The following is a 9729-nucleotide window of genomic DNA, read 5'->3' on the forward strand; positions in this document are numbered from 1 at the left end:
GACCGATTAATTGGAATGGCCGATTAATTAGGGCCGATTTCAAGTTTTCATAACAATCGGAAATCGGTATTTTTGGTATCGGTATTTTTTTTAAACATTTACCTTTATTTAACTAGGCAAGTCAGTTAAGAACACATTCTTATTTTCAATGATGGCCTAGGAACAGTGGGTTAACTGCCTTGTTCAGGGGCAGAATGACAGATTTTTACCTTGTCAGCTCGGGGATTCAATCTTGCAACCTTACTAGTCCAACGCTCTAACCACCTGATTACATTGCACTCCACGAGGAGCCTTCCTGTTATGTGAATGCAGCCAAGGTAAGTCGCTAGCTAGCATTAAATGTATCTTATAAAAAACTATCAATCAATCATAATCACTAGTTAACTACACATGGTTGATGATATTACTAGTTTATCTAGCGTGTTCTGCGTTGCATATAATCGATGCGGTGGCATTCGCGAAAAAGGACTGTCGTTGCTCCAACATGTACCTAACCATAAACATCAATGCCTTTCTTAAAATCAATACACAAGTATATATTTTTAAACCTGCATATTTAGTTAATATTGCCTGCTAACATGAATTTCTTTTAACTAGGAAAAATGGTGTCACTTCTCTTGCAACAGAGCCAGGCAGTAGTTTGGGCCGCCTGGCTCATTGCAAACTGTGTGAAGACTATTTCTTCCTAACAAAGACAGCCAACTTCGCCAAACGGGGGATGATTTWAAAAAAGCGCATTTGCGAAAAAAGCACAATTGTTGCACGACTGTACCTAACCGTAAACATCAATTCCTTTCTTAAAATCAATACACAGAAGTATATATTTTTAAACCTGCATATTTAGCAAAAAGAAATACAGGTTAGCAGGCAATATTAACCAGGTGAAATTGTGTCACTTCTCTTGTGTTCATTGCATGCAGAGTCAGGGTATATGCAACAGTTTGGGCCGCCTGGCTCGTTGCGAAGTAATTTGCCAGAATTTTACGTAATTATAACATGACATTGAAGGTTGAGCAATGTAACAGGAATATTTAGACTTATGGATGCCACCCGTTAGATAAAATACGGAACGGTTCCGTATTTCACTGAAAGAATAAACGTTTTGTTTTCGAGATGATAGTTTCCGGATTCGACCATATTAATGACTTAAGGCTCGTATTTCTGTGTGTTATTATGTTATAATTAAGTCTATGATTTGATAGAGCAGTCTGACTGAGCGATGGTAGGCACCAGCAGGCTCGTAAGCATTCATTCAAACAGCAATTTTGTGCGTTTTGCCAGCAGCTCTTCGCAATGCTTCAAGCATTGCGCTGTTTATTACTTCAAGCCTATCAACTCCCGAGATTAGGCTGGTGTAACCGATGTGAAATGGCTAGCTAGTTAGAGGGGTGCGCGCTAATAGCGTTTCAAATGTCACTCGCTCTGAGACTTGGAGTGGTTGTTCCCCTTGCTCTGCATGGGTAACACTGCTTCGAGGGTGGCTGTTGTCGATGTGTTCCTGGTTCGAGCCCAGGTAGGAGCGAGGAGAAGGACGGAAGCTATACTGTTACACTGGCAATACTAAAGTGCCTATAAGAACATCCAATAGTCAAAGGTATATGAAATACAAATCGTATAGAGAGAAATAGTCCTATAATTCCTATAATAACTACAACCTAAAACTTCTTACCTGGGAATATTGAAGACTCATGTTAAAAGGAACCACAAGCTTTCATATGTTCTCATGTTCTGAGCAAGGAACTTAAACGTTAGCTTTCTTACATGGCACATATTGCACTTTTACTTTCTTCTCCAACACTTTGTTTTTGCATTATTTAAACCAAATTGAACATGTTTCATTATTTATTTGAGGCTAAATTGATTTTATTGCTGTATTATATTAAGTTAAAGTAAGTGTTCATTCAGTATTGTTGTAATTGTCATTATTACAAACACATTTTAACAAGTGTCCGATTAATCGGTATCTGCTTTTTTAGTCCTCCAATAATCGGTATCGGCGTTGAAAAATCATAATCGGTCGACCTCTAATTTATACATGTGTAAATATGTTATAACCCTCCGTATATTCACACTTCTACTGATACACTTTGCACACTGTTATGACCGTGCCTGAGCCTTCAGCCCTGCATACTATATCAATGCTAGAATCATCATTTTCCACTTTATCCCTAGCATCACATCTTATTCCGTAGGGACTCCAAGACAAGACGGTGGAGAAGGAAGGGACTTTGACTGTACTTCAGTCACAGTGGAAACAGTGGTTAATTTGGCTTACAAAGTGAACAGCTGGTTTCTGGATGACAGATGCTCTAAGACAGAGAGCCTATCTGCTGACAGAGAGAGCTTTGACACACACCGCACCCTGCCCTGTGTTACAGAGAGAAGGGCTGTTATGATCAAATACAGCATAAAAAATAAATGCTGCACCTTCTCACTTCCTGAGTAGATGTGAAAGTTTGCAGTCACAGAGTTCCATTTTTCCAGTTGCTGATGTTAATTGGCGAGGTCAGAAAAATAGGCTGCTGTTGTGGAACAATATGGTGGTTCTTATTTTGGAGGGATGGGCAACTTTGATGGTGGTAGGCGCAACAAAAAATCTGATCTCCTAATGGGGGGCTGCAGTGGCCATTTTGCCATCGTGTGTAGAGAAAATGATTCAGTTTTAAAGCAAGTTTGATGCATTTCTACACATTTTGTCATGAGGCGGATAGAAAAACATGTTTTACAGCTAATTTCCTGCAATTCTATCATTTTGCCTGGTCTTATACCATGTTAATATGTTATCTGAGTTAGAGTGACTTACAAAATCCTTGAGGGCCCCCTGGTCTGTAATTCGACCATGATTACCACAGGTTTAGATAGCTGACTAGACTCATTTACCAATCTAGAAATGTTAGCTGACATGGGTTAATTGAGGGACTGTCAGTGAATAACATAAGAGAAACTGCTGATGCATAACCACATTTTGAAATTGTACCTTGTGTATTCTATTCTAAATCTCAACAGTAATTTGAGACCCAACTGAGTTACTAAAACTTTTGTTTTTGGGGGGTGGGTTAAGGGCCGCCAGATGCCCATCCCTGCTGTACGCCATCTCAATGAGGTTCTACTGAAATCGCTGACTGTTATAAAACATGACACATATATATTTGTGCTGATTTGAAAATTGAGAAAAATGGTCAAGTATCAATTGGATGATTGCTGTTATCTCTTCGCTGGCTCTGAATTTGATTATCAATGCCTCACAAACATGCTACTGCTTCATTCATGTCCTTGATCTATGCTTAGTGTACATCGCCCTGTTATCAATGGACTGCAACATTCTAATGTGTTGGGAGGTAAAACTGTTTGTTATCGTCTCCACGATCTGGGTTCTCCGTGTTAAGCGTTCTGCTCAGACCAGTTGCCTCCTGGGGACGCAGCTCTCTCGCTCTCAATTCAAAGGCCTTTATTGGCATGGGAAACATGAGTTTACAATGCCAAAGCAAGTGAAATAGATAATAAACCAAAATGAAATAAAAAATGAACAGTAAACATTACACTCACAAACTTTTCAAAGGAATAGAGACATTTCAAATGTCATATGGCTATGTACAGTGTACATTTCTCTTTTCTCATGGGTACCAGTGTAATTTCCGCTGGGAGAAMGTTATTTTCACACCCTCAGGAATGGTATTGATCATTCCACCATGCCGTCTGTAAGTAATATCTGGCTGAGCAGATTTGGACCCAGAACGATCCAACAATGTTAAAGTACTGCCATCTTGTGGTGATATGAGCATGTTTCATTTGAGTGTGCAAGGAATCAAGGTTCCACTGGACTAAGGAAGGTTCTTGCAACTTTCCAATGAAACGTCTCTAGAACATTCTGGATAAGTTCTGTTTGACAATAAGGGAATATTCTCCTCTAATGCCAAAACATGCTAAATAGGTTCTCCGGTGGTTTTTGCTAACAGCCTATGTAACACGTGGGATATGAACCCGGGTCTCAACATCTTAGACCAAGACAAAATTCCCTCTTGGGCTGAGGGCAGACACTGCTTTTGAAGTTCGCAGGCGGGGCTACCTCATCTCATGACCATTACCGACTCATGTCCGACACAGATACATAGAACGTTCCCCTATCTAACGGGAAACTGGACACGCAAGCGTTAGAGGAACATTACACGTAACAGTACAAAACCGTTCTCTCTCCCGAGAATTGTTTTCTGTGTTCCCTTGCTTCATTTGTCGGTCCTCTGCTCAGTCTCCTGTGTGTCCTAAAGAGCGACTGGTTTGGAACTGAGGGATGAAATCCTTTGTGCACATGGCATCTCGGATCATGACTTATTTCAACACAATACTGTATTGTATCGGCTGCAATGGGTCAGTGGTGAGACGATTCAAATAAAGGCTTTTCATTTACATTCCAAGAGGACTGGGTTGGGTGTTTAGTATGGATAATGATGGCTGGATATAGAATCCATATCGTTTTCTCATCTCATTGTGTTTGGCCATTTTTTGTAGATTCCTTCTCAAACAGCTGTTATCTTCAGCTCATCCTTCAGTGCCCTTCGGAAAACTGAGAGAGAGGTGTGATTTGATGTAACTCTCTCCCAGGTCCTCTGTGGCTCTCCCTGTGTTGTGGGAGACAGCCAGGCTCAGGCCCCCTGAGGTGCAGCTCAGTAAACTGGGGATCTAAATGAGGCAGTTTCCCACTGGCAGACAGACACACATCAGCATTCAGCTGTCTACACACACAGCAGCTATCAACACACAACAACAACATAACACAATCAGCAAGGCACCAGGTATGAGACAATAAAGCTCAGCCCACTGCACTACACCACAACACCACTACTAATCTTCCAGAGCTAGACAAGAACTCCACAGAAGGCATCTGCTGTGTTAGCTCAACACTATACTGATGGCGCATTGAAAGAAATAGAGCTTGTGTTTAGCATCACTTACTGTATAATGTTGGTAAGCAGTACCTCCCAGTCCACCACACCCAGATGCTGTGTGTGTCCCAGTTGAAAGTGAAGGTGTCTTTGCTGTGAAACCTCATTAATGTTTTATAAACCCTTAATGAACAACATGTGCCAATGTTCACATAGACTGCTGTGTACTGCAGTAAGGTGGGGTGCAGCACTGTCTTCTCTATAATTGGACTGAAGCTCACTCAAGGCCACAATTTCAGACACTAGGCCCTATAACTGTTCAGCTGTGTGAGTAATGTACAGCTATAGAACGCCCATCAGCCAGTCAGAATCAAGGCTTTAAGAAGGTAGTAATATAACCCGTAAACTATGTATGGCTAGAGTTATGCTCCATGTAAAGCATGGCTTTGATTACAGCTCTGCTTTGTTAGCTGTTAATCCAGTACTCAGGCTATTCTCGCTTTATCAAGGTATGATTATCACTTTGGTTTGGACCTGTTCAGAAGCATAGAACCAGCTCCCTGTCTTTTAGTCCAAGACATTGTTTAGGCATTATCAGTTTGTCATTTGATTTATGTGTGTTTAGTTTCTTCTGGTATAGCGGAATAAGAGAGGCGCTGACATTTAGACTAGGATGAGTTTAGGTCTCTGTATCTCTCTATTAAATCCTCTCGTTGTTCTCTGTTAATGTCTGTTCCTCTGTATCTCTATTAAATCCTCTCGTTGTTCTCTGTTAATGTCTGTTCTCTCTGTATCTCTCTATTAAATCCTCTCGTTGTTCTCTGTTAATGTCTGTATCTCTATTAAATCCTCTCGTTGTTTCTCTGTTAATGTCTGTATCTCTATTAAATCCTCTCGATGTTTCTCTGTTAATGTCTGTTCTCTTCTGTATCTCTATTAATCCCTTCGTTGTTCTGCTGTTAATGTCTGTATCTCTATTAAATCCTCTCGTTGTTCTCTGTTAATGTCTGTATCTCTATTAAATCCTCTCGTTGTTCTCTGTTAATGTCTGTTCTCTCTGTCTCTCTATTAAATCCCTTCGTTGTTCTCTGTTAATGTCTGTATCTCTATTAAATCCTCTCGATGTTCTCTGGTAATGTCTGTTCTCTCTGTATCTCTATTAAATCCTCTCGTTGTTCTCTGTTAATGTCTGTATCTCTATTAAATCCTCTCGTTGTTCTCTGTTAATGTCTGTATCTTATTAAATCCTCTCGTTGTTCTCTGTTAATGTCTGTATCTCTATTAAATCCTCTCGTTGTTCTCTGTTAATGTCTGTATCTCTATTAAATCCTCTCGTTGTTCTCTGTTAATGTCTGTTCTCTCTGTCTCTCTATTAAATCCTCTCGTTGTTCTCTGTTAATGTCTGTTCTCTCTGTATCTCTATTAAATCTCTCGTTGTTCTCTGTTAATGTCTGTTCTCTCTGTATCTCTCTATTAAATCCTCTCGTTGTTCTCTGTTATGTATGTTCTCTCTGTATCTCTTAAATCCTCTCGTTGTTCTCTGTTAATGTTTGTTCTCTCTGTATCTCTATTAAATCCTCTCGTTGTTCCTGTTAATGTCTGTTCTCTCTGTATCTCTATTAAATCCTCTCGTTGTTCTCTGTTAATGTCTGTTCTCAGCAGTGGAAAGGGAAACCCAGATGAAGATATCTGCCAGGGGCCAGCCTATTAGCATTCTGCGCCATATCTATCCACCATCTAAGCCATTTCCTGACACTTTGGATCTCGTTGACTAAGAAGGCTCTGCAGTTCGCTGCTTCTCTCCCAGAGAACAGGATGAGGCAATTAGGCTGGGACTCAAGTATGCACTTCCTGTGATGGTTAAAGCCTTCACTGCTGCTGCTACTGTAGGTGTGGGCGTGTGTGTGTGTGTGTGGTGTGTGTGTGTGGTGGTGTGGTGTGTGTGTGTGTGTGGTGTTGTGTGTGTGTGTGTGCTGGCAGCTCTCAGTGCACCATACCCCTGCCAGAGTCAGTGCCAGTCTCATCCATCAGGCCAGCTGGGCACAGAGAGGCTGTACTGTATGGCAACAGGGATGAAGGGTGCAAGGTTGGCAGGAGAGGACTGATACAGAACAACACACACTGACAGCGTTATATCAAATGCCGCTTCATTAAAGAAGAATAGGCCAATGGTTGAGAGCTGTGAGACGGTGTGAAAATAGAGTCAAGTGGATATATGTGCTGTGTGTGTGTGTGTGTGTGTGTGTGTGTGTGTGTGTGTGTGTGTGTGTGGTGTACATGAATGTTTACATGTATAGAGAATATGTCCGCGTCGGGAGGAGTGTGATGTGCTTAGCGCCCCTCTCTCTCGTTGCCTGTGCACTGTCTACCAACATCCTGTCTTGGGCTTGCAGCTCTGCTCTCAGTGGGAAATAAAATGGATCTCACTACCCCACCAAAGAAAATGGTGTTAGAGAGCGGAGCAAGCTGTGCTTTGAACAAGAACAGCTAGACAGACACCCTCGAATGAGTGGTTAGAGGGGGATGAGGGGGGAGGGGGGAAGAGGGTTTAAAGGGGTCTAGAGGAGCTAGAGGGGGCGAAGGAGTTAGAGGGGGGTTAGAGGAGTTAGAGGGGCAAGCGGAGTGGTTAGGGGGAGTAGAGGAGTTAGGGGGGGTAGGGGAGTTAGGGGGCAAGTAGAGTGGTTAGAGGGGGGTTGAGGAGTTAGAGGGGATTGAGGAGTTAGAGGGGATTGAGGAGTTAGAGGGGGATTGAGGAGTTAGAGGGGGGTTGAGGAGTTTAGAGGGGGTTGAGGAGTTAGAGGGGGGTTGAGGAGTTAGAGGGGGGTTAGAGGAGTTATGGGGGGTTAGGGGTTAGGGGTGGAGTAGAGGAGTTGGGGGGAGTAGATTACTGGATGGGGGTAGAGGAGTTTATAGGGAGGAGTTATAGCGGGTGTAGAGGAGTTATAGGGTGGTAGAGGAGTTATAGGGAGGAGTTATAGGGGGAGTAGAGGCTTTATAGGGGGATAGAGGCTTTATAGGGGGAGTAGAGGAGTTATAGGGGGAGTAGAGGTTATAGGGGGAGTAGAAGGAGTTATAGGGGAGTAGAGGAGTTATAGGGGGGAGTAGAGGAGTTAATGGGGGGAGTGAGGAGTTATGGGGGGGGAGTAGAGGAGTTATAGGGTGAGTAGAGGAGTTATAGGGGAGTAGAGGAGTTATGGGGGGAGTAGAGGAGTTATAGGGGTGAGTAGAGGAGTTATAGGGGGGAGTAGAAGGATTATGGGGGGAGTAGAGGAGTTATGGGGGTGAGTAGATGAGTTATAGGGGGGAGGTAGATGAGTTATAGGGGGAGTAGAGGAGTTATAGGGGTGTAGAGGAGTTATAGGAGGAGTTATAGGGGTGTAGAGGAGTTATGGGGGAGTAGAGCTTTATAGGGGGAGTAGAGGAGTTATAGGGGGAGTAGAGGATATACGGGGAGTAGAGAGTTATAGGGGAGTAGAGGAGTTATAGGGGGAGTAGAGGAGTTATGGGGTGAGTAGAGGAGTTATAGGGGTGAGTAAGAGGAGTTATAGGGGTGAGTAGAGGAGTTATAGGGTGAGTAGAGGAGTTTAGGGGGAGTAGAGGAGTTATGGGGGGAGTAGAGGAGTTATAGGGATGAGTGAGGAGTTATAGGGGGAGTAAGGAGTTATGGGGGGGAGTAGAGGAGTTATGGGGGTGAGTAGATGAGTTTAGGGGGGAGTAGATGAGTTTATGGGGGAAGTAGAGGAGTTATAGGGGGAGTAGAGGAGTTTATGGGGGGAAAGTAGAGGAGTTGTATGGGGGGAGTAGAGGAGTTATGGGGGGGAGTAGGGAGTTATGGGGGGAGTAGAGGAGTTAGTGGGGGGGAGTAGAGGAGTTTATGGGGGAGGTAGGGAGTTAGGGGAGTAGAGGAGTTATGGGGGGAGTAGAGGAGTTATGGGGGGGAGTAGAGGAGTTTAGGGGGGAGTAGAGGAGTTGTAGGGAGGTAGAGAGTGGGGGGGAGTGAGGAGTTGATGGGGGGAGTAGAGGAGTTATATGGGTGTAGAGGAGTTAAGGGAGGAGTATAGGGTGTAGAGGAGTTTAGGAGGAGTTGTAGGGGTGTAGAGGAGTTATGAGGGGTGTAGAGGTTATAGAGGGTGTAGAGGAGTTATAGGGGTGTAGAGGAGTTATAGGGGAGGAGGAGTTAGGGGGAGTGAGGAGTTAGAGGGAGTAAGGGTGTAGAGGAGGTTTATAGGGGGATGAGAGGAGTTTAAGGGGGAGTAGAGGAGTTATAGGGGGGAGTTATATGGGTGTAGAGGAGTTATAGGGGTGTAGAGGAGTTATAGGTGAGGAGTTATAAGGGGTTAGAGGAGTTATATGGGTGGTGAGAGAGTAAAGGGGGAGTAGAGGAGTTATAGGGGGGAGTTTTGGGGTAGAGGAGTATAGGGGGAGTAGAGGAGTTATAGGGGGGAGTTAGGAGTAGAGGAGTTTAGGATAGAGGAGTTAGAGGGGGAGTAGAGGAGTTTTATAGGGGGGAGTTATATGGGGTAGAGGAGTTAGGGGGAGTAGAGGAGTTATAGGGGAGTAGTGGGAGTAGATTAGTGGAGGGGGAGGGGTAGAGGAGTTAGAGGGAGGGTAGAGGAGTAGAGGGGATAGAGGCATTAGAGGAGGGTAGAGGCGTTGAGGGGGCTAGAGGTTAGAGGGGGGCGTAGAAGGCGTTAGAAGGGGGCTAGAGGGCTTAGAGGGGGCTAGAGGGCGTTAGAGGGGGTAGAGGCGTTAGAGAGAGGGGGGGTAGAGGCGTAGAGGGGGGGGGTTAGCAAGGGCGTTAGAGGGGGGTAGAGGCGTTAGAGGGGGGTAGAGGGTTAGAGGGGGGGTA

General features: G+C 44.0%; 1 protein-coding gene across 1 annotated transcript in view; it reads left to right on the forward strand.

Annotated features, from left to right (window-relative positions):
- Positions 1–9729, forward strand: part of LOC111976689 (IQ motif and SEC7 domain-containing protein 1-like) — a 235063-nt gene that overhangs the window by 102818 nt on the left and 122516 nt on the right.

This window comes from Salvelinus sp. IW2-2015, linkage group LG17 (assembly GCF_002910315.2).
Source record: "Salvelinus sp. IW2-2015 linkage group LG17, ASM291031v2, whole genome shotgun sequence".
NCBI lineage: Eukaryota > Metazoa > Chordata > Actinopteri > Salmoniformes > Salmonidae > Salvelinus > Salvelinus sp. IW2-2015.